Raw genomic sequence first — 22,382 nt, 5'->3', positions numbered from 1 at the left:
CCAGGCTGAGCAGTGCCAGTTCTCCCTGTCTCTCCTCGAGTGAAAGATGCTCCAGTCCCTTAATCACCTTTGTGTCCCTTCACTGCGCTCCCAGCAGCAAACCCACGGGGTTTCCGTGTGCTGGGGAGCCCAGAACAGGGTGGGAATGTTCCTGAGGAGTCTTTTACGCTGTTCCTCTTCCATTACAGTGAAGTTCTCTTGTCCCAAATCTTCATTTGCACAGATCCAACATTCTTCACTTTCAGTTCAAAGCTGCATTGCTTTGGGACACCATTAAAAGCTTGGCACTGCTGAGCAGGCTTTTCCTTTCTTTCCTACGGGCCAAATTGTAGGAGCTTTTGGAAGGACAGACCGTGAAATGTGAGATATTTTTCTGTTGCTGCGTTCTACCAAAAAACGTTGCTCTAAGTGGTGTGACAGTAATTCAACATTTATTAGGATCTGTGAGGAATTTCTCTCAGCCATGATAAAGGGGCAAAACTACTTGTGGAATCCCTTTGGTCTGTGGGGAAGGACTTGGGCATTTGGAACAGGAGGGATTCAGGTCAGTGGAATCAAATCTACCCCAGGAGCGGCCCTGGGTGCTGCCTCCCCAGGAACTGATGGCAGGGCAGTTGCTCACTTAAATCCTTCCAGAGCTGTGGCCTGAAGCGTCCCAAGGGCTGGATGAATGGATATAGGAAATGGGCAGGGATGTTCCAGAGCTTTATCCTCTGCACTGCACTTCTTGGCTGACTGTCCCTGCTTGAGTGATAGAACAGTTCAGGTTGGGAGGGATCTCTGGAGCTCGTCTGGTCCAACCTTTAACCTCGTCTTTGTGGAGGAAGGAAAATCACTTGTTTAAACTTCCAGGGATAACCACTTGCAGTTGTTTAGCTCCGTGTGCCTCCAGGCACCCACATTTAAATGTTTAATGTGCACACTTGCTGTATCAGTTCCTTAATGGCAAATTAAGGACTAAATGAATGGATTCCAAACCAAACACAAACCAGACCAGACGCACATCCAACCAAGCATCTCCAATGCCTGTATAATCCAGACCACATTTGTGAATAAATGGATATGTTCTCTTTGGTGATTTTGATAATATGTTGTACTGAGTAGCAAATTCTAATTAGGGCCCTTTGATACTCTGTAGCTGGGGGAGAAAACAACCTTCCCCTGGCGTTTCTGCATGTTTTGTTTTCCGGTTTGGAGCTCGGAATCCCAAATGAGCGGCTGTTGTCTTTGTGGAATCATCTACGTTTTGTGAATTTGCGGTTGGGAAAACTGAAATGCAGTCAAAGAATAGTCTCATATTTAACTGGGCAGTTCCATATAAGCACAAACTGGTTTTACCTTTGGATTTCTTAAGATCTTTTTTATCAATTCTGTGAACCTGGTGAAGATTTTTACGGTACTGACTGACCAGCAGACTGGAGGAGGCCAGGAAGTCGTTCTCTGTCTTGTGTAGCAGGGGAGGGTTATAATTACACTGAAAGGTTAAATTATGAAAAGAAATAAATTCAAGGATTGAAAAAAAAATATATATAAGCCACACTTTTATACAAGGTGCCTTTGGAATGTCTTTTGGAGTATCTTTGTGATCAGCTGCTGGTCTGTGGGGAAGTTGAGGAGGTATTAAGAGCCCAAATCAACTTTCCTACACAAAAAGAATACTAAGGATGATTTTAATAAAAATGAAGTGCTTTTTGAAGGTCCATCGTGCTCCACGCTCTGGGCTGCAAAGCTCCCAGGCAGGATTGGCTCTCCCATCGCTGTCTGGGGCAGTGAGCTTGCACCTTCTGGTGGGGAATCTGGGATGGGTCGTGCTCAGGTCTGGGTGACCCTCTGAGCTTGGGGCTGCTCCAGGGTGTCACTTGGTGTCTCCGTGTTTGTCGTGGAATCCAAACTCAGAGCCCGGAGTGAGGCAGTAGGTGGCACTGCAGCCCTCTCTGTTCCCTGGGTAACTCCGCACAGTAATTCCCCCTTGCCAGCTCGCCCTGAACAAGCGCCCGCGTTTCCAAAAATAACAAGGCTGCTTCCAAGTTTTCTTGAAATATATGCAGGGCTGGTTAGTCATTCATAATCACTCCTTTGCAAACACTGGCGATATTTCACATCAGAGCAGCGCGTCAGAAACGGGAGTTTTGCAGGAATTCCCAGTATTGTGGAAAGGAGTCCCTGAAATGGTTCTTTCTGGCAGCGGGGTGGTGATCTACCTACGTCAGGGGCTGAGCTGCTGCAGGTTCCCTGCTCTGCTCCCTGAGCCCTTCCCGGGGTTAGAGCCTGTGGGAATGTTTGTCCAGGGGGAGAGGATGGGGACAGGATTGCTGGGACACTTCTCCTGTGGTCTGGAGGGTCAGCTGGAGTTGTCCTGTTCCCTTCTGCTCAGCCATCCCCTCATAAATGAGGGGAGATGGGGGGAAGGAATGGCTGTTGGGAACGGAGGGATTTTGCTAATTCTGTGTGTGAAATCACAACTGGGCCATTTTGAGCTGCATTTGTTCTATTTCGCCAGGAGCGCAAGGTTTGATTGCCCAAAGGTGCCTAAGCCAGGACGAGTGTATGGATGAATGAGGGAAAAAGCTTCCACAGGTTCTTCAGAGTGAATGCTGTGGAAGACAGGGAGCAGGATAGGCCAGGCTGGATGGGGCACTGAGCAACCTGGTCTTGTGGAAGACCATGGTGTCTGCCCACGGCAGGGGGTTGAAACCAGATGATCTCCAAGGTCCCTTCCAACCCACCCCATTCTGTGATTCCGTATCATTCTCTATTCTACATCTGCGAGCTCGGTGTGGGACTGAGCTGCAGTGCCTCAGCTTGTGTCAGAGGACAGCCTTGAGCTGAGGCTGCTGCACATTCCTGCCCTGCCTGCCCCGGTGCCTTTGCTCAGGCCCTGCAGACTGGAGCACTTCCTGTGCTGAAAACTTCTGTCCAAACATGTCGTGGTTGGGGTTTCCTGCTACTGAGATGTGTCTGCTGGAGCCTCCCCCGTGACAAGTTTACACCAAATCTTCCCATGGCTTTGAACTTTGTCCTCTCTTCCTCTCTGCCTTCTCCTCCGACCTGTCCCTCCTGCCCATCGTACCTCGACTCTTGCATCACAGACCCCATGTTCCATCTGTTATCCAGGGAAGCATAAAGCACCTGCTTTTGGCAGGTGACTAAAAACAGGTGGTAATAAACGGAATTAATGGGACTTGGGAATATGCAGAGAGGGCTCTGAGCTACTCGCTACCTGAAGTGGTGTAAATAAAAACGTGGACTACTTCAGCTGCCTGCACTGCTGCAAATGGGATTGCCATTTTTAATTTGATTTCTCAGCCAACTCTTGTTCGTGAAGACATGGGCTGTTTTTCTTTGCTATCCAAGAACTCGTGGTGTGAAGGAAGAACAATAAATAGAGATGGGAGCAGCCCAGGAAAACTACAGCCTAAGACAGAGCAACGTGCATGATTTTCTTTTTCCCTGCTGAAAAAGCAAGTATTTGATTAGGTTTCTCTTTGTTTAGACTCTGCATTGAGAGATCAGCCTAAGAAAGCCTGAATCAATTAGAAAACAAAGAAATGTTGTCAAAAGGCTGTATAATGAGTTTGAGTTTGAAGAGACCCGGTCCCAGTGGATTGCTTTGAGCCTGGATCTGTGGGGGCACAGCCCCTGCCCCTCAGGTGCTCGTCTGGGCTCCCTGCCCTCACCGTATCATCAGTGGAGAGCTGGGGGTTTCATCCTCACAGGAACACTGGCTCTCCAGAAGAACATCTCCTGCTCCTGTGGGAATGTTTCCTGGTGGAGAGCTGAGATTTAGGTGCAAAACCAGCACGGACTCACTAAGCGAGAGACAAAAGTCAGTTCCCCCCTGGCTGTGCTTTGGCAGGGAATTAAATTCCTGCAACTGGGTTTGGCACACGTGGGTTAAAGCATCTCTGCAAAGGCCACTGTATCCTGCAGTGCATATTCCAGCCCCTCCAGTGAGCGTTCCCTGTTAGGCTGTAGTGTAAATACAGCTGCTGTCAGGGCTCAGCGCTGCCTGTCACATCACTGGTACTGTAAAACTACAGCGTCCAGCATGACGGGGATGGGCCCTTTCCCCCCTGTGTGTCCACCTTCTCTTTCTTTCCCCCCCCTCTCAGAAAGGGGGAAAAAAAAAAAAAACAAAAAAAAGGGAAGAATTTGGGTGGTCTTAAGCCCATATTCATATAATTCTAAAGCCCAGGAGTCAGTCCAGCCAGGAGGCCCTGGGAATCTTTTTATTCCACAGCTGTGCTGTCACAAAGGCGTTGCCTTCCTTGAACTTACAACTGAAGGCCCTTTAAATAGAGGTTTCAGGAACTTCTTGAAATTGGTATTTATTTCTTGACTTTTGTCATGAAAATGCTTGTTTGGCAAAGGCAGGAGCTGCCCAGAGCTGTGCTGAGCCGGTGGCTGCTGTGCCAAAAGGTGGCCCATGATCCGGGCTGGGAGCATCTTTGATTCACTGAAATGAATTTTGGGAAGTGTGGAAAAGAAGGAGCACTGTGAGAATGTTGGGGCAGTGATGCTGGGGCAGGGCAGGCTCTGGATATACGTTGTAATTAGTTTACTTTCTCAATTATCAGCTTGTCTGAGGTTACAGTCTGGGGTCAGTTAAACCAGGGGAAGAAAAAAAAAAAATCAATCCTTTCTAATGCTCTGCTTTTAAAAACACACCAAGGCTTTTGCACTTCTTTAAAGGCCAAGCTGAAACTGGAAGGTTTTGGGGTTTTTTAGGAAGTTTATATAACAACTTATTTATTCCACATATAAAGAGTTTGTTCAGCGTCTGTATTGAAAAAACTTCATGTTGCAGGGGATTATCCCCAGGAAAAACATTGGAAGCCTGGGAGATTGGAGATAGTGATGTCCTGAAAGAAACCCTCTGGACATGGTAATATGAGCAATTGCAGCGTCTGAATAATCTGAGCTCTGCATAGCAGGTGACCCTTTAGTGTGACTTCCATCAAAAAACTTGGGTTACGATGTTCTCTCCCAACCGTCTCTCTCCATCCTCCTGCAGATCTGTGCCCACCCCAAGGCAGAGCTCAGCAGGCAGCCGGTGGTTCCACAATCCTGCCTTTATTTGCCGTGCAACGAGCCTGGAATTTTCTTTTCATTACTCCATCATTCATGGCTTGGCGTGGTGGCTCCAAGAATCACATAACCTTATCCTGCACCCACCTTGGCATGAACGGTTTAAATCAACATTCCTGCTGGGGGAAATGGCTGTTTGGGAAATGGGGAGCATCCAGTAGCAGCGTGTTGCTGGTATGCTTTTTCCTGCTGAATCTCTCCATGGATTCAGATCCCTGTCTAAATAACAGGTCCCTAACACAAGCCAGGCTGTTTTGGTGGGTTTGGGTCACTCCATCGGGGGCTGCAGCACCAACCCTCTGTTGTGCTGGGGATTTCTGCAGGGACAGCTCTGGGCTGCACACACACGCTGGTACCTCAGCCACAAAAATGAGATTTCATTCAGACTGGGATAAAGGCTCAGTTTTTAGTGGGAATGAGGTTCCCGAATATACAAGAAGCTGGGCTTTAATCTCTGTCCCAAACCTGGAGCTGCTTATTGTCTTACTGCACTGTAAGACACTGGGAGGCTACAAGGAGTGAGGCTGTGAGAGAGACAACGTTCATGGTGCAGTGGTTTGGAAGTTTGGAAGAATAATGATATTATAATTATTGTTTTATTTTATTTTTGGTACGGGAGAAACAGCATTTGCAAGGCTAGTCTTGTGGAGAAGTCAGTATACACAAGGCATTCTATTTTGGGGTATTGAGATGATAAAGATGCTTAGGATGTCTAGTGAAGTGTCAGTGTGTGACACTGGCAACTGCTGTTTGCAAGATGAGGATAATAAAGATAACTGTCTTTTGGGTCCATCTGTCTTGGAATTTGCCTGATAAAGCTCTATCACTGCTCCTACATGAGGCAGTAACATTGATAGTGGTAAAATTCAGTTTTCAAACCTTTGTCCACCAGCAACACTGCGAGGAAAATGGATCATTTTGATCATCCTAAATGCAATTTGTTGAGTTCTTTCCAAGCACATAATCCTGATACAATGCAAGGATTTTTGTTGGGGCGTTTTTTTCAATTCAGACAGAACAAAAGCACAGACCACTTGGAGGTTGAATTATCACTTGCAGCTGCACTGATAAAAGAGCAAACACTAAATGCCTCTACAGTTGTGAATGCTTTAGAGGCAGTGAAGTTTCTCTAAAGCAGCTGCTTTCTCCCCTGTTATCTGGTCTCTCGTGGAGAGCAGTATCTGCTCCTTCCTGGGGCATTCCTGCATCTGTCTTATGCACATAACACGGGCAGGGATCATCCCCGGGGACAGCAGCAGGTTAGGGCCTGGCATCTGTTCCCGGAGAGATGCCCTGCTATTAGCATCAGGCTCCAGCTTCTGCTCAGGGGTATTCAAATCAAATTATCTCTTGGGATTTGTTGTTTTGTCTGGGGTTATGGGATTTCAGTCCCTTTGTTCTCAACAGTAAATGCAGAATAGATCTGTGCATAGGAAGGATACTTGTGAAGGAAGAGTCAAATGCATGGAAACTGGGCAACTTCCCTACTTTCACTGGTACTTGAGACATGTCAAGCAGTGTTTCTGGGATCCACCTGGAGTCTTGGCCTGAAATCCATCAGGTTTTTTTGCATTGACCAATTTTTTTTTTCCTTCTTTTTCTTTTCCCCCCCCCCTGTGGCCACTACATAGATGGAGATAAAACCTGTGTGAACTCAACCTCCTGGCTCTCTGCAGTGAAGATCTTGATGTTCAGAGGGAGTCAGAAGAGAGAGGACTCCTCAGCAATCTGGGATGTGGTGTTTTCCTACAAGAAGCAGCGGGATCTGTGCTCCTGCTCCGCTCCCATTCCTTCTCACCTCGCTGCTGACAGTGGCTATCTCAACCTGGAGGTGAGCCAACACCAGGGCCACTTTGTGAGTCAAGTGTCAGGACATGGCACGGGCTGATAGGGCCTGAAATCTTCCCGGGCCCTTAGAGATAACAAAGCCAGGTGCTCCTGAGAGCCAGAGTTCAATTCCCATCACCTCCCGCCAGCCCTGGAATCTCGGAAGGGCGAGCGGAGAGGCCGCGCGTGTTGACAGCTCAGAGGAGGGGTTTGCTCTGAACATTGACTTTCTGAGGAGTGGGAGAAGGTTGGCTGCATCCACACACTTGCTGCAGGCTGTTCCTACATGTGTAGCTGCTTTGAAGGGCCCACTTCTCTGCTATCTGGGCACTGTAACCGATAGTGGTCGCAGGGAGGGAGGACCCATAGCCAGCAGCTCCCTCAGGATGTAAATCCCTGTTGGGCACAGGTGGGACCCCGGGCCGGGATAAACACAACACCATGGAGGGGTTAATCAGCATTTAGAGCTCTAATTAGCACCCTCCAAACTCCAAAGCCCTTGTCAAAGCAGTGCTGGTCTGTCACGTCTTAAATTTGTTATGTCTAACCAGCTATTGACAATGGTGAAATAGCCAACGTTATTGTTACAGTAGGTAAAACAAATAGTTGCTCCCCTGGGTCATTTGCTGAAAAATCAGACTTAATTCAGCTCAAACTGTTTGCAGCCAACCTCCTCGAACTGGGTAAACAATCTGAACCAAACTTTCCCACCTGGAAGGAAGGGTGAAGTCAAAGCTGTCACTTCAGCAGGTTTTATGTGAAGCGTTCAGGCTTGGTTTTGAAATGGGGTTCTGAGATCAGGTTCGATTACACTTAACAATAAAATAAAATTCTGAAAAGTAAAGAAGTAGAAAAACCCACTTGCCATTTGTGAATGTGAAGGAACATTTCTTTCAGTCTGAAATGCCTTTTCCCCCACATTCACTTTTCACCAAGCAAACAGAAACATTTTGGTTTCAGAGTGACCCTGAGCAATTAGAATGAGCAACCTGGAGAAATACCCCTTAGATCATTCCCTGCTCCGGGCTGTGGCAGATCAGGCCTGTGTGCTGATGCCAAGGGATGAGGCTTTGTGGGGAGCTCCCTTTGTGCTGAAGGAGCAAAGTTATCCGGCCCCAACTCCACTAAATCCCCCCAGGGCTCCAACCCCTTGTCCAGCAGTGCTGGGACAAGGGTTTGGTGATGCCTTCTCTTCATCTCCCATTTGTTTATATCTCGCATGAGGGACTGAGGGTGTCCCCAGCACTGTTATCAGACAATGCCACCAAGTGGGATAAATGAGGGGAGGTGGAAGAGAGGAACTTTTCCAGCCCATCATCCCCAGGGCAGAAATTCGCCTCAGTGCGAATGAGGCCCGAGAGACACATAGAAAAATAACTTAGGATGTGTTTAGTTAAAATAAGATCAGATCTCAGCACTTTGGCCAAGCAGAGTGGAGGAATCAGACCCTGAGTGCACATCTGCAGCCAGGAATATTTTGGACACGGACCTGTTAAGTGATCAAATGCGTGTCATGTGTGGAACCTTGTTTAAATCCCAATGTTAATCCCACTCAGAAGATTTACAGAAACTGTTTGGTTCTTAATACCTCTTCTGAAGATATATCTCCACAATCCAAGTGTGTTTATTGCTCAATAATAAACAGTGTCGACAGGAAACTCATCCAGGGTAAACATGATCCTTATGTTTTACTTCTGCTTTACTTTTCATACGAGGTCAATGCCCTGCTACAACTTTCTTCTCCAAATTCTTACTGGTTCAGTTGAAATGTTCCCTCGGTGTCATCAAAGGGGAGAAAAAGCTTGATTTAGTGCTACGCTTTTTATACTGGTAAATAAGTCTGTGGAAACACCTTCTGTAATTATTATTGTTGTTACTATTATCATCTCCAGTTTAATTCCACAAATAGTTCTTGCCCAGACTGTTTTCTTCTGATATGTTAAGCACGATGCTCACCAGAGTGAGATAAAACTAGCTCAGTAAAGTCAGATAAAATTAAATGTTGTCAGTATATCTTGTTCACATCTCCCCTTCAAAACACTTGTGATGAAAGACAACCTTCTTGCTACATCATAAACGACACTTTGCTTGCTTTTTCATTAAAAATGGAGATGTTAATCTTCTGGGATTTTTGATATTTTTGTTCTGCCTCTTTTTTATCCTTTATTGATACTGGGTGCAATAGAACAAGGGTGCTAAGAAGTTGCAGAAAATGAAAGACAGGCTAGGAAATTTAAAAAAAAAAAAAAAACAACCACAACTAAAACTCCCAAAACGAAGTAAGGAAAAGCTGAAATAGAAAACCAAGAAAGATACAATCAGCAACAGTGATGTTAGACATGATTTGAAACAATAAGAAAGGACAAAAAAGTAACATCCTTCCATGTTTTTGAAAATAGTAAATGTTTTATGTTAACATTTCGTTTTTAGAACGAATGTTTTGTGAATATTTTAAACCAAAAATGAATTCCCTTATGGAATGAAAATTGCTTCAGAATCCCAAACCTCTATCTCAAATATTTCTATACCATAGAATTCCGACACCTTTTACTCAGGACTTGGAAAATCAGTGTTTAGCTGGGAGCTTGTCTTGCCCTTTTGTGTCTTTTTATTATTAACCAAAATGTTTTTCTTTTCAATGTTTAATTGCAGCCTTATACCTTTTGCATACTCTGGGGATGAAACAAGACTCATTTCCACCGTGTCCTGCTGGAATTCTTTGAGCCCTGAAGAACAGCAATGTAAGTAGGAACCACTTGATAAGATCCACAACTCAGAACCTTCATTTATATTTCATTTTCTTGTATCTCTGAGCTTTGAGGAACAGAAGATTCCTGACTTTTTTCTTTAGGAAAAAAAGGGGTTTCATGAGAAAGAATTCAAGTGCTGTGCCCTGAGCCTGCTTTGGGGTGGGCACCAAAGCACAGCAAATGAAGATGATGAGAGATTTGTTTCAGGAAGATCCTTGCTGATTGGCATTATTATTTTAGCATAAACCCCCCCAGATTGGTTTGGAACGTCAAAGAAACTTCCTTTTGGTCATCTCTAATTAATCAGGATCCTTTCAGCTGCAGACTGGTGGGTTTAGGGTAACACTGAAGCTACAGAGGTCGGGAATATGGGTTTTGGTGGCTCCATCTTTTCCCTATTTCTGAAGAAGGGCCGTCTGTGAATTTCCATCTTTCCCCTTGTTTGCTCACCTGCCAATAAATGCTGCACTAAATCATCACAGCTCGAAAATGTTTAAAGGCAGAGTAACTGTCATACTAATCTCCTGTGGGATAACTGTAACCTGGGGAATTGCCAGTCCTTTCCTAAGGCATGGAAGGTGCACAGCTCTGGAGTCCTGGGATCTGCTACACATTTATGGTCATCAGCAGCTCTAGGGCCAGGGGGAGGGTACAGCTCCTTTAGTTTCCCTGGGTTCATGGCATAAGGGTGTATGTTTGGAAGTGCTTGTTTATTTGTGTACTCCCCTGTACCTGCCAAATTAATTTGTGGGACTGAGAGGGTCACACAGGACACAGGCAACACCCTCCTGCAGCAAGTTTTGGTTCTGCAGTTCTGCATCTTCTCAGTTTCTTTCCTGCCCTGTGAGAAACTCTGGGGGTCATGTCTGTGCCTGATCCTGCCTTTCTAGACATCGTTAGGGGTGACATTCCCGGGAGGGAATGATTCCTTTTGCTCCTTCTCCTCCCAGATCCTTTTCCATCCTGGCACCTCTTGGGCACGGCCCAGGCATCTCCCAGCTCTCTGCTGTCAGCCCAGGAGTGTTCAGCACATGTGATCTTCCCTTTGAAGAAATAAAGAATTCCTTCTTGTGGATCATAGGGTGTGAAATAAGGATATTAAGTGCTGGCCGTGGCATTTTCCAACCCCAACCCATTGCTTCCAGCACCAGCTGTGGCATCCCATGGAGGCAGAGCATGGGATTTGCAAAAGAAATAGAGAAGTTTTGTTTTAATTTACTGTGCAGTCTGTACCACCCTCACCTTGTTTATTTTAGTTTTCAGTGCGTAGTTGTAAGGTTTTTGAATTGCTGAAACAATTATTTGCTGGTCCCCTTTAACATACTTGCTGTTCCTTTGCACCAGAGTGGCTAAATATCATTACCTCTCACTACTACATATTTTTTTTCCCCACATGAAATGCTAAAAACATTTCTACAAAAAAAAAAAGGGGCCTGGGAACACTTATAGGCATTTATTATTCAAATCTATTTTTAACCAACTAATACTTTCCTACCAGGAAAAAAAAAAAGAAAAAGAAAAAAGCCCCACTTAACTTTTTGAAGGAACTTTGTTTTTTCCATTGTGTACTGAACTTCTGCTGGGAAAAGCTGTGACATGTTCTGGACAGCCAGCCATGCAATTAGCTGATTCCTTGAGCTGTCTGAGGGGAGTGCAGTTCCTTAGCATCTCCTCAGATAAATGGTTTGTAACTGAGAGTGAGCTGGTTCAAATTGAGGGTATTTTTCAGGGGATTTGCTACTACTGCTGGTGAGAGGAACCTCAGCAGAGGATGGGAGCCCGTTCCAAGGGGGATGTGAGGGTAGGCCATGCAGTCAAGTTACTTGCTGATGGGGCTCTCTGCAGAAGGTTATCAGAGGGAATGGCTTGAGGAAGACGGGGCAGCCAGAGGTGGTGGTGGAATATTCAGAACTTGAGGGGGTTGCTGTAGGTGATAAGAAGGGAAAAAAGGGGGGTTATCAAACACAAAATAACAGAGAACCCATAATGGCCTAAATAGGAACAGAAACCTGGAGTGGGTGTAACACCGGATTAGCTGTGCCCGTGAAAAGCTGCTTTGAAAGTGCAAGGAAAACATGAAATAAGTGAGTGCAGATAAAACTGTGGCACAGACTGGGCGCTGCTGGGAGGGGTGCAGGTCGTGCTGTGGAGCCACTCTACTTGGTAGCCAGAAACACCTGGGCTGAAATTCCCAAAAATGCAGCATTAGGTGGAAATCCTCGATCCACTCTGGGATTCCTCAGCCTCACCAGGCAGTGCAATGTGCGGGTCTCAGTATGAAGCCTTTTTATTCCCTGAAATCCCAGACTGGCCTACGCAAACATATAAATGGGATTAATGAATGCGGCTCATTACCGGCTCTTGATTGAGACCACACATGCTGCTAATCAATCACTCTGGAGTGCTAATGGCTGTGGGTGAGTGACCCCTAACCCAGCTTTGATGGCCATCTTGTCGGGGACACTGAGCAGAGGGCTCTGGACAGCATCCACCGCTCCGGAAAGCGGCACGGGGAGCCCTGGCCACGCGCACGTGTTGACTGCGGGAGTGATCGATGCTCTGAGGGACAAATTGCCCCCACGCTCAGCTCTTTCTTCCCCTGGGGAGAGAAGACCAGCTCGGGTCGTGCCAAGGAGGGTTGGGAGGGAAGAGGCGGGAATTGCGCAAAGGAGGGGGTGTCAGCGGGAAAGTCCAGCTGGGTTTGCCTCGGCAGCAGGGGCTGCCGGAGGTGTTGGTGAATTCCTTCAGATGGCAGTTCCCTGGAGTCACACTGAGGAAGGATGACAGAGGGGAGCACTGGGAGCTCTATCCCTGTCTCCCCAGGGTGCCTGTGTGTGTGTTCTGGGGCAGCTGCTTGTTGGGGAGTGCTGAGAGGGGCCAGGCTTTGCAGCCACGCTGTCTCCATCTTCAGTCAACTTTTAGGAGCATGGCACACATTTCCATGCTGTCCTGACACTGTGTGTCCCACTTACTTACATTAACACTAAAAAATATCTCTTTCCTTTGGGTTTGGTAAATCCTCGTGCCTGGTTTCAATGGGCTGTAACAAAAATGAGCAGATGGAATATTTTTTGCAAAAGTCTAAGATTATCTCCTTGAGATAATTTAGACAACCTCTGGTCTGAAGCAGGGTAGTGCTGGACTCCAGAGAAAAGAACTGTGGGGAAAGATTTGCCATGGAAGCTTGTGGTGGACCCTCTCATCCAGGGAAAGAGGGGGGACTCTGGCCTTGTTTCTCAGCTGAGGTTCCCATAACCCTGACTTGTGTGCTGGTCATTTCTGCAGTAGCTGAGGGTGAGGCACATTCCCCCTACTCCCTCCACGCCGGCCCCAAAATATAGAGCCTTTTGTTAGGACTGAAAATTACAAATTCAAGTGGTTCATTTTTGAATAGCGAGAGAAATTAAAGCCAGCTGGGCCTGGGGTGGCTGGGACGAGTCAGGTTCCCGGAGCATTTGTATTCATGGCTCGCAGTGGGGCTTTGGAGGGTCCTCTGAGCACAGGTTTGCTGCTCTGCAGGAGGTTGGGTGCAGGGGGTGACAGCCAGGAGGGGTTTGTGGCAGTTGCCACTTGGCTGCTGAGGTGTTGCTGTCGTTCGGTCGTGTCACTCACCCCAGAGTTCAGGGCACCTGACACCGGTACAGGAATTCAGAACTGCTGTGTCCCCAAACCCTGCTGCCCTTCCAACAAACCTCCCACCTTGTCTGCCTTCCTCAGCTCTCTCCCAGCCCTGGATGTTCTCCCAGAGGTGTCTATACTGTTGATTCACTGCATCCCAAATCCAGGGGCTGGGTATGTCGGTTCACTGGGTAAAATGCTGCTGGGAATGGTCAGACCTGGTGCAGATTATGGACCTCGAGTCTGGAAGGACTGGGAGATGGATTTTGATAGCCCTGCTCGTGTTCAATGGTATGAAATAATTTTGGGGGGTGGAGGTTGTGGCTGTAATAGAGAGAGGCAAGAGGGTGATTGATGGAAGAACTGCTCTGTCTGAATATTGGCAATTCTCCCCTCGGTCTCTCCTGTGATAGTTTGACATTTTGGCTCAGTTTTAGCCCATCAAGAGATGTCCAAAAGGGGCTCGTGTGTTCGAGGCAGCACAGATTGTGCTCTCCTGATTAGGGCAGGGCAGGAACTGGTGTGTCTGCAGACAATTAAGGAGCAGCACAGAGCGTGCAGTGCAGAAAAGGCAATTCCCAAAACAACCCCATTCCTTCCATCTCATGGATCTTGGGCCTTTGATATTGCTTTGGCTATCTCTTGCTGTGGGTTTCCTTCAGCAGCGGGCTCGGATGTTCAGTTTTGACAAGCAGCCAGACATTTTCAGTTCCCTCAGAAAGGTCACTGAGAGTTGGGCTGGATTATCTCCCTGCAAATCTCCTGACTCGGGCTCTTCTCAGGAGGTTTCCTCTTCTCCAGGTTTTCCCCTGGCCAGTTGGAACTGTTACCAGCTGCCTTTGTTCCACCACTCCTGGACCCGGCCCAGCCACGGGAACAGGGGTGTGTGTGCTGCAGAAATCTGTGATTGTTGTGTGTTATCCAGGCAGTGAGAAAAACAATTGTCATTGGCCAGTTTCATCTTGTGGGTTCAGTCGCTTTTCTAGCAGTTGCAAAGAAAATTTCAGCATCTATTAAGGGGAAAAAAGTGGGGCAGGTTGTTGACAATCTGCTGGTTAAAGAGTTAAAAAATGCAAGAAAAACAAAGAAAATACCCTAAACTCAAACCCCAGACCTGCCTGAGAGTCTTGTCCTAAAATAACATCAGCTGGCAAGAGACTTCAAAGCAAATGAAAAGCACAATCAGCAGCTTAAAGATCACCATTTCCATGATGCACTGGTGGCCTTGTCGAGTGGATATGGTGGATGAATCAATCAGAAATATGATAACTGAATATGTGAAGGGCAGGAAGTCAAGGCACAGGCTGCTAGGTGAGCTTTATGTGTGATTTTTTTTTTTTTTAATTGCAAGCAGGATAAAAGAGGAAAAAGCTTTAAACAGGTGAAATTGTCAGCAGTCTCTTGTTTTATACCGGGAACGAGAATGGAAGGTGGGTATCAGAGAAGGCTTCACTGAACACTCCTCTTCAAATAACCTTGCAAAGATCAGTGTGCAAGATTTTGATGAGGTTCTGCTGCTGCCTTGGTGTTTTGTGATGATTGTACAGTTTTGTAGTTGCAGATATCACTGGAAAGGGTGTAATGGAATCAGGCAAAAACCTGAGAAATATTCCCAGCTCCTGGCTTGGGTGGCAGATTTAAGTGGAAATTTTGGGAAAAAAAAATCAGATTTAGTTATGATAATAGTTTTGCAAATATATGTGAATTTTGCCAAATTGTTCTATAAAAAAGCAATAAATAATGAAATCACCCAAATCAGGTAGGTCTCAAAATCCAACAGTTCAGGGGGGGGTTGTGTTTTGAAATTGGGTGTTTAAAACACTTCAGAATTGAAGTAAATAATCCCTTCAGATCGAGTTGATGTTTAGTTTGGACACAAATTAGGTCGTTGCCACTTTCTACCTTGTTGGAATTCCTGAAAGACATTTGGGTTGGGCAGATCCAGGCCGATGCTCTCTGGTTTCTAGAGGCTGCTGCAAAGGCAAAATCCATTGTTTACACAGTTCAGCTCCTGAACCTGATCCTGGCCTTGCTCAAGACAACAGAAATCCTGCGTCCCACACGAGGTGCTGGAAATCCTCTGGGATTTTTCTTCCACGGGAGGCAGTATTTTGAGTAAGTGGGCCATCTTCCCTGTTGCCAGCAGGCAGGGCCATGAAGTGGAATGCCAGCTCTTGCAGCTTTTGGGAATGTCCTGTCTTTGTTTCACCAGGTCAGTGAACCCTTATCTGGCTCCGTGGTTCCCGTGTGTTCTGTGATCCTCACCGGTGTTTCCCATTCCCAAAGATCGGTGCTCACGGTGCCCCAAGTGCTCAGGGATGTGTGTTTGTGTCCCTTAGTCGGGGACCAGCAGCAGAGACTTGAATTTGCAGGGACAACCCTTTTGGGGCTGCAGGTTCATAACTCCCTTCTACCTCCATCCCAGTCTCTGCCGTGCTGCTCGGAGGGGCTGCCGGCTCCTTCTGGGAGCGCTGAAATCCCACGGGGAGCAATCCTGGGTACCTGCAATTTCTGCCTTACTTGTCTTGCCAGTAAATGCCATTAAGACCTTTTTATGAAACAAGTTTAATTAATTCCCTGGAATTTAACGGGCACGCCGCAGTAGCCTGTCACCCATTTACAGCGCCGGGTTCTGAATGCACACAGCCCTTTTAAAAGAGGAGAGCTGGCTTTGCTAGATCAAGTTGTCATTAGGTTTAACTAGGTCTTTAATTAGAACCAGATGGATGAATTATTTTAATCGCTGCTATATATCTTAACAGTAGTTTGTACATTGACACAAAGTTGAGAACATCAAACAGAAATGAAACGCTGCGGCAGGAAAGCTGCCAACCTCTAAGGGAAGCAGTTGATCAGAACCTGTCATCTTGAAAGGCTCGAGGAATGCAAAACAAACAGTCAGGATTAGGATACTAAATATGGCTTATCAGCCCCGCTCTCTTCTCTGATAATTCATCTGTATCATTTATTTTAATACTTTGCTGTGCATATCTCAGACTCTGTAATTAGAGAGCTCCAGGTATTTGCTCCTTCCTGCCTTTGAAATCCTTCGCTTTGAGGCTCTTCAGAGAGAACGGTGCGATTGTTACCCGGTATTTGATGCAGGGTACAAAAGGATTTCCACTCAGGGCTGTCCCTGGGAGTGCAGCAACGGGCTGGGGTTCCCACTGGCACCCTCTGGGATCCCTGCCCTTCTCAGCAGGCTGGGGGAACTGAGGAGAGGCTTTGCAGGCATCTTCACTCCTGGGTTTGTGGTACCCCAGGGGTGTGCTGGGGTCCATCGTCCCACCCAGCTCTGCCCGTCCCTGGCCCAGGATCTGCCTGATCCTGGATTTCTGCATCTCCCCACTGCAAGGAAGGAATTAGGAAGGGAGTTCAGGAAGTCTCAGCACTGTCACCTTGTGAATAAAGCTTCCAAAGGGAGTGGAATTAAACTGACACCGAGTGATTTTGTCAGAAACACCCAGGGTGATTTTGTCTGTTTGATGTCTGATTAGACAGCAATTACTTTCTAATTACGGTGTTGATTTGAATGAGATTATTGTGCTCTTGATCAAATGGAAGTGCTGTGATAAACCCCACTGCATTTGTCTGTTTTCTTGCCAAGTAATGGTGATGTATTAAGTGGGATTATATTATCTTTTAAGAATGTTTTGCATTTATCAGTTATGGTCTTACTATGGCCTTTATTGTTTGAAACAGAGATCAGGTATCTGTGAAAATCAGTGAAGTTGTAAGATTCCAGTTTCTTTTTCTCTTGATTCAGAATTCTCTTACTCTGATAAATAAAAGCAATAATTTATGTCAAGCGATATTTTATCTGTAAGAAGAGCCCCTGACTGCAATGTGCTTTTCACTTGGTTAGAAATCTTTCTCTTCAACCAGAGCCAAATAATCTTTGCTTTACAATCCCACAAACGTTTTCCCCCTGGAAACTTAGGAAGTTTTAAAAAGGTTAGCACTCAGGAGCTTCATTGCCTGCTCCATAATAGATTTCCTCCAAGACACTGGATGAATCTGTGACAGTTCCAAAGGGTATTCCAGGGACTATAAATGCCTTTTGGATCTGCTGGCCAGACTCTGTGCTTAACTTCCCAGACTGGATAAGCTCGTGAGGTGATCAGGCAGGTGAGAATCATATCCAAGATAGGTAAAAATGCTGTTTTTACTTCACTCCCTTGCTGTTTCCAAGCTTTTCCAGTGGCAGTGGTGGCTGCAGGGGTGTTTGGGTGGAACACCCAGGCAGAATGACCAGTGTGAACCAGCAGGTGTCAGGGTATTTATCTGAAAATTCATCTCCTAATGGACAGGTTAAAAGAGCCCAGAGCTGAGCATGCAGCAACCTGCAGGTCTGACAACTAACTCTTGACAGCCCAGAGGAGCTTCCCAGTGGAATGCCTGCCTTTCCAAAGGCTGTTGCAGATGCTTTCTTTCACCCAGTCCTCCTTTGTCTGCTCCTGTAGTTTGTCCACCTCTGAAAGCAGAGCAGGCTCAGAGTTCCTTGCTTAACACACCCCAACACTGAAATAAAGGTCAGCAGAGCGGGTATATGAAAAGGAGAGGAGCCATCAATCAGCTGTTACCTGCTGCCTCCCAGAAAGCAGCAGCAGAGGTGGGCACAAATTGGCATTTCCAAGAGTGATGTGAGTTGGGAGCAGCCTCTGTGTGTCGCCAGGCCCACCCCTGTGCTCAGGAGGGGCCACTTGCACCATTTGGTCTTTTTAGTGACGAGGCACAGTAAAGAGTCAAAGTTTATGCACCTTTAAACCTGATGTTTTATATATATATAAAAAGGAAGGGAATAAAAGGGTCAGAAAAACCCCACTTTGATCCAGGAATGATGAAATATTCTTGATCAAAGTAGAATATCGTTGACATTCTTCAATTGAGACACTTCATTAGGATCTGTTTGACAATAAAAAGCATCTGCCTGTGGTACCGTGGCCTCGGATCAGACGTGGTGCCAGCTGCTGATGCTTCGTTTTTCCTGCTGGGCCATTGCTTCCTGAGTCATATGTGTGAAGATGTTCCTTCTTTCCTCATGCCTTGCAATCACAGCTCTGCTATTTTTCTGCAGTTAAATGTCTTCCCTTGCCAGTCTCTTGTCCTTTGATCTTTCCTGACTCTCCTAATCTCACACAGGAGCTCCACAGTCTCCTTGCTGTGTGTGTATCCTGGGGAATCAAGGAGATCACCTTGACATGATGATTGTTTGAGAGGGAGGTTTCTGTTCAAAGCCAGAGGCTCTCACAGTCCATCCCTGCACCTTCTGTTAGGAAATCGTGGATGGAAAGTGTGTGGAGGATTAAACTCTTTGCCTTTCCTGGGAAGGTGGATGTTTCAGTGCTCCTTGTGCCCGCACTGTACCTCCAGCAGCAGGGAGTGCCTGGCTCAGACTGCTTGTGCCAGGGAGAAGGATGGAAAGGGATCAGGTGCAGAGATCTTCCAGGCCAGACTTGGGAGGTAGTTCCATTTGTGATGGTGTTGATGCCACTGTTAAAGAAAAGCAGCCTTGAGATTCCCTCTTTTCACAGGCATTTGTCCTTGTGCTGGAGAAGAGCTTGTGGAATCACACACAGGGAGCAGGAAAACCTTTGTGTCCTTTATGTAGTGCTTGTGGATGGTGGTCAGTGTGTTGTAGGGCTCTGTGTTTGCTCAGCCTGTGCATTTACACCTCCAGGCCTCAGCGTGCCTGTTGGATGATGATGATGATGATGATGATGATGATGATGGTGGTGGTGGTGGTGATGGCTTCCTTATGTCTTCATCCCCATCCTGCTTTTCGCTGTTCCTGGAGCTGCCTGCATTTCCACACTCAGGTGCATTAAGGCAGCAGGACAAAGGAGCTCCTCCCGTGAGCTGGGCCAAAAAAAGAAAGTCAAATAAAACCTCCATTCATGGGCTGAAGGCCGATGAAAGGCAGAGAGGGAGGATGACACAAAGCTGACAGCTGTGGCACACGTCTCCTCTCTGAGCCAGCCAAGCTGACAAGTAGATTGCTCGGGACAGGCACTTACAGGTTACCCTGTCAGCTACTTGAATGCCTTGTCTTTTATCTGCCACCTTCCTAGGAAAGAACAGAGGGAGCCTGTGCCCATCTGATGAGCTGGTTCCTACTGGCACATCATCAGCTTTAGCAGCACATGAGCACAGCACAGCCCAAAAGCTCCTCTTGGGTTACTGAAATCTCTCCCCTCTCTTGTCTTGCGTGCGTGAGGACACGTACCTGAGGCAGCTGCTTGCCCTTCAAAAGTCCTATTCATGGAAGCAAAATTCTCCCTCCTGTCCGAATCGGCCCTTTTTCAGTCTCAGAGAGCCCCTGTCCATCAGCCACTGCAGAGCAGAGTGGCTCTGTCTGTGTGGGGTGACTCGTGCAGTGCCCGGAGCTCGTTGGGCTGGCTGTGATTTCAGGCCTTTTGCCTCTTGGTGGTGCAGCAGTGTGGGCTCGGGGGATAGTGTGGGACCTCCTCACAAAATGCATCCTTGCTTAAAACCAAGCAGGACTTGCCCAACCAGCACAAATCCCAGCATTCCCTGTGCATTCCCATGAACTTCAGTGGTTCGTGTTGCCATCTCAGATGTTGGCTTAAGATGGGGTATGTGTTGGGGGTGACATAGATACCCTAAAATTTCATTTCAAACTATGACTGTCTCCCTTTGTAACTCAGCCACGCTGAAATCTCCACAGAAAGAACATCCTTTTTTTTTTTTTTTGCGCAGTTTGAAGTTGTTTCTGACCATGACCATGGTAGTTATGTGACCCTTATTTACAGAACTGATTTTATGCTCTCTCTGAAAGATTCAGCCTGAGATGAGTGTAAAATGTGGAAATGATCAGCCCTAAGAGTTGCAGCTGTTTCAGCCATACCCTGACCAAGGATGTGCCAGGTAATGTTACCTGTTGTTACCTTTCACATTAAAGTCCTACCTAGAACTGATGTAAATCAGGATTTTAGCTGCATCACAGAGCTAAGGTGAGTCCCTATTGACTCTCAGAAGTTACAGAAATTAACAAAAATAAATGCCAAGCAGTGAGTCTTCCAGGGAACGTAGCAAGTTCTCTAACACATCATCCTCTCCTCCTTTTCCTCCCCAGAACTGTGCAGCCAGTGTTTATAGAAGGCTAAACAGGCTGTGTGGTGCTTAAAGATGAATTAGGAAACAATTATGATACACTTTGAAGAGGAGAAGGGCTGAGTGTGATTATGATTAGAGATACATTTGTGGGCCATGGGCCATTCAGAGCATTGCCAGTAATTAAAGCTCTGTTCTCTGCTGCTTCAGTAACTCTTTTAATTACCTTGTATAAATGTGTGTATCTGTGGTATCATCAAGCCATTTCCCTGAGCACGCAGGTTTTGTTGTTGTAGATGGAGATGATTGCATACAATGTGTTTTGTGGTTGCTCATGAGATGGATTGAGCTGCCTACACCTCCATTGCTATAAATCAATGTCCCTGCAGGCCCAGGGAGCTGATTCACACCAGGGAAAGCTGAATTCCGTTTTATGGATGTTGGGATCTTCTTTTCTGGGTTTTCTGGATGTTGGGATCTTCTGTTGACAGTCAGTGGAGTGTGGTCAGGCCAAGAGGCTGTGCCCCTTTCCCAGAAAGGAAAAGGCCCTTCTTTTCCTTGGGGTCTCAGTCCTGGGTGCTTTCCAGGTGTCATGCTGCTGATGAATAACATTTCCTTACTAAAATATTCCAAAGCAAAGCAGGGAGTCTGTGTCTCAGGAAGACTTGGGTCCAACTCTGTCCCTCGTATTGCCCTACCTGAGCAACCCATTCACAGCCCAGGAAAACTGATTTGTGTTTGAAATGCTTTGGAATGCTCTGGTTCATCCTGATAAACAGAGAGCCAAAGCTGTGCTCCTTGAGGAAAACAACGTGTAGGCACGAGGTAAAGCAGGGAAAGTGGAGTTGTGTTGGAAAGTGGAGGCTCCTGCTGGCAGGACACCCCTGTGAGCAGCCTGGCTTTGCTGCTCAGGCTCTGTGGGGTGGGTGCAACCTGTCTGAGGAGAGAAAAGCAAAATTCATTCATTGAAGCATTGAGGGGAAAAATGTGAATCCCTGCCAAGGGGCAAGAATTTAGATGACCTTGGCTGAAATAGGAATATATTGTTCCCTTTCAGTAGGGAACAGGAACAAGGAGCTGTGCTCGCTCCAATGTCAGGAAAAAAGTGTTTGCGTTCGGTACGTTGGAGAAATGTCCAGAAATAGTTCACCTTAGTGAAAATATTACTTCTGGAATATTACCAAGGTCAGCAAGACCCTGACTTATCAATTCTGTTAATGTTCACATAAATTCAAGCTGTCAAACACTAACTTGTCCAACTGAGATATTATGAAAGACTCTCATCTGTGTCTCCCTTCTCTGTATTTCTTTCCCTTTTGCCCACTTCCATCCTTCTCACGTTGCAGTTTAGAGGTGCAGCCTTCGAGGCTTTAGATTTTCTAGGCTTTAAATGAGGCAGAAAAGGGAGATTCTGCTTAAATAATACTTAAAATAATGCACAGTTCCCAAAAAGTCCTGTGAGGGTAACCATGTCCCTGAGCAGGGAGCTGTTGGGTAACCAGCGCTGTGGGTGTTGATCTGGTGAGTGAGGGCAACAGGGGATGTAATTCCCTATAAAAGCATAATGCACAAAGCGGTCAGTCTTCAAGAACTTGCTTTGTCATTTGTGCAAGAGGCAACAAACAACTCACACTTTTCTTTCTTTGCTTCTCTCTCTGTTCCTCGCTGCTTTGGAACGATAACTACATCTATCTGAGAGCCTGATAAGGGATGAGGAGCCCAGGGGTACTGGTGACATTTCACAGGATGGAGTTAAGAGAGAGCTGACCTAATGTGACAAGTGTCTTTTTTCAAGTCTTTGCTAATAGCAGGAACCACTTAGACTCCTTAGGTGTGTGTCAAATGCCACGGGCAGTCGACTGAATCATGTCAAAAGGCTGCCTCTCCTGACTGAGCAGTCTCATATCAGCACAAAGCCCTGTAAATCCACCAGGTGGGCTTTAATCATTCTGCTTTCAATGGAGTTTGGATAGCACGAAGTGACTGAGAGGCTAATATTTCATCCTCTGTGGCTGGGACTAGCTC

At 46.5% G+C, this 22,382-nt stretch overlaps 1 long non-coding RNA gene across 1 annotated transcript in view; it reads left to right on the top strand.

Annotated features, from left to right (window-relative positions):
* The first annotated feature begins 6,725 nt into the window (after positions 1-6,725).
* Positions 6,726-22,382, top strand: part of LOC114067054 — a 49,303-nt gene continuing 33,646 nt past the window's right edge. The window contains exons 1-2 of the long non-coding RNA XR_003573306.1: positions 6,726-6,919; positions 9,568-9,656. This is a non-coding gene — a long non-coding RNA (uncharacterized LOC114067054). The remainder of the gene's footprint in view (positions 6,920-9,567; positions 9,657-22,382) is intronic.

This window comes from Empidonax traillii, unplaced genomic scaffold (genome assembly GCF_003031625.1).
Source record: "Empidonax traillii isolate 1590-97213 ecotype Southwest subspecies unplaced genomic scaffold, ASM303162v1 scaffold854:size264813, whole genome shotgun sequence".
NCBI lineage: Eukaryota > Metazoa > Chordata > Aves > Passeriformes > Tyrannidae > Empidonax > Empidonax traillii.
This window is presented reverse-complemented; position numbering and strand designations above follow the sequence as displayed.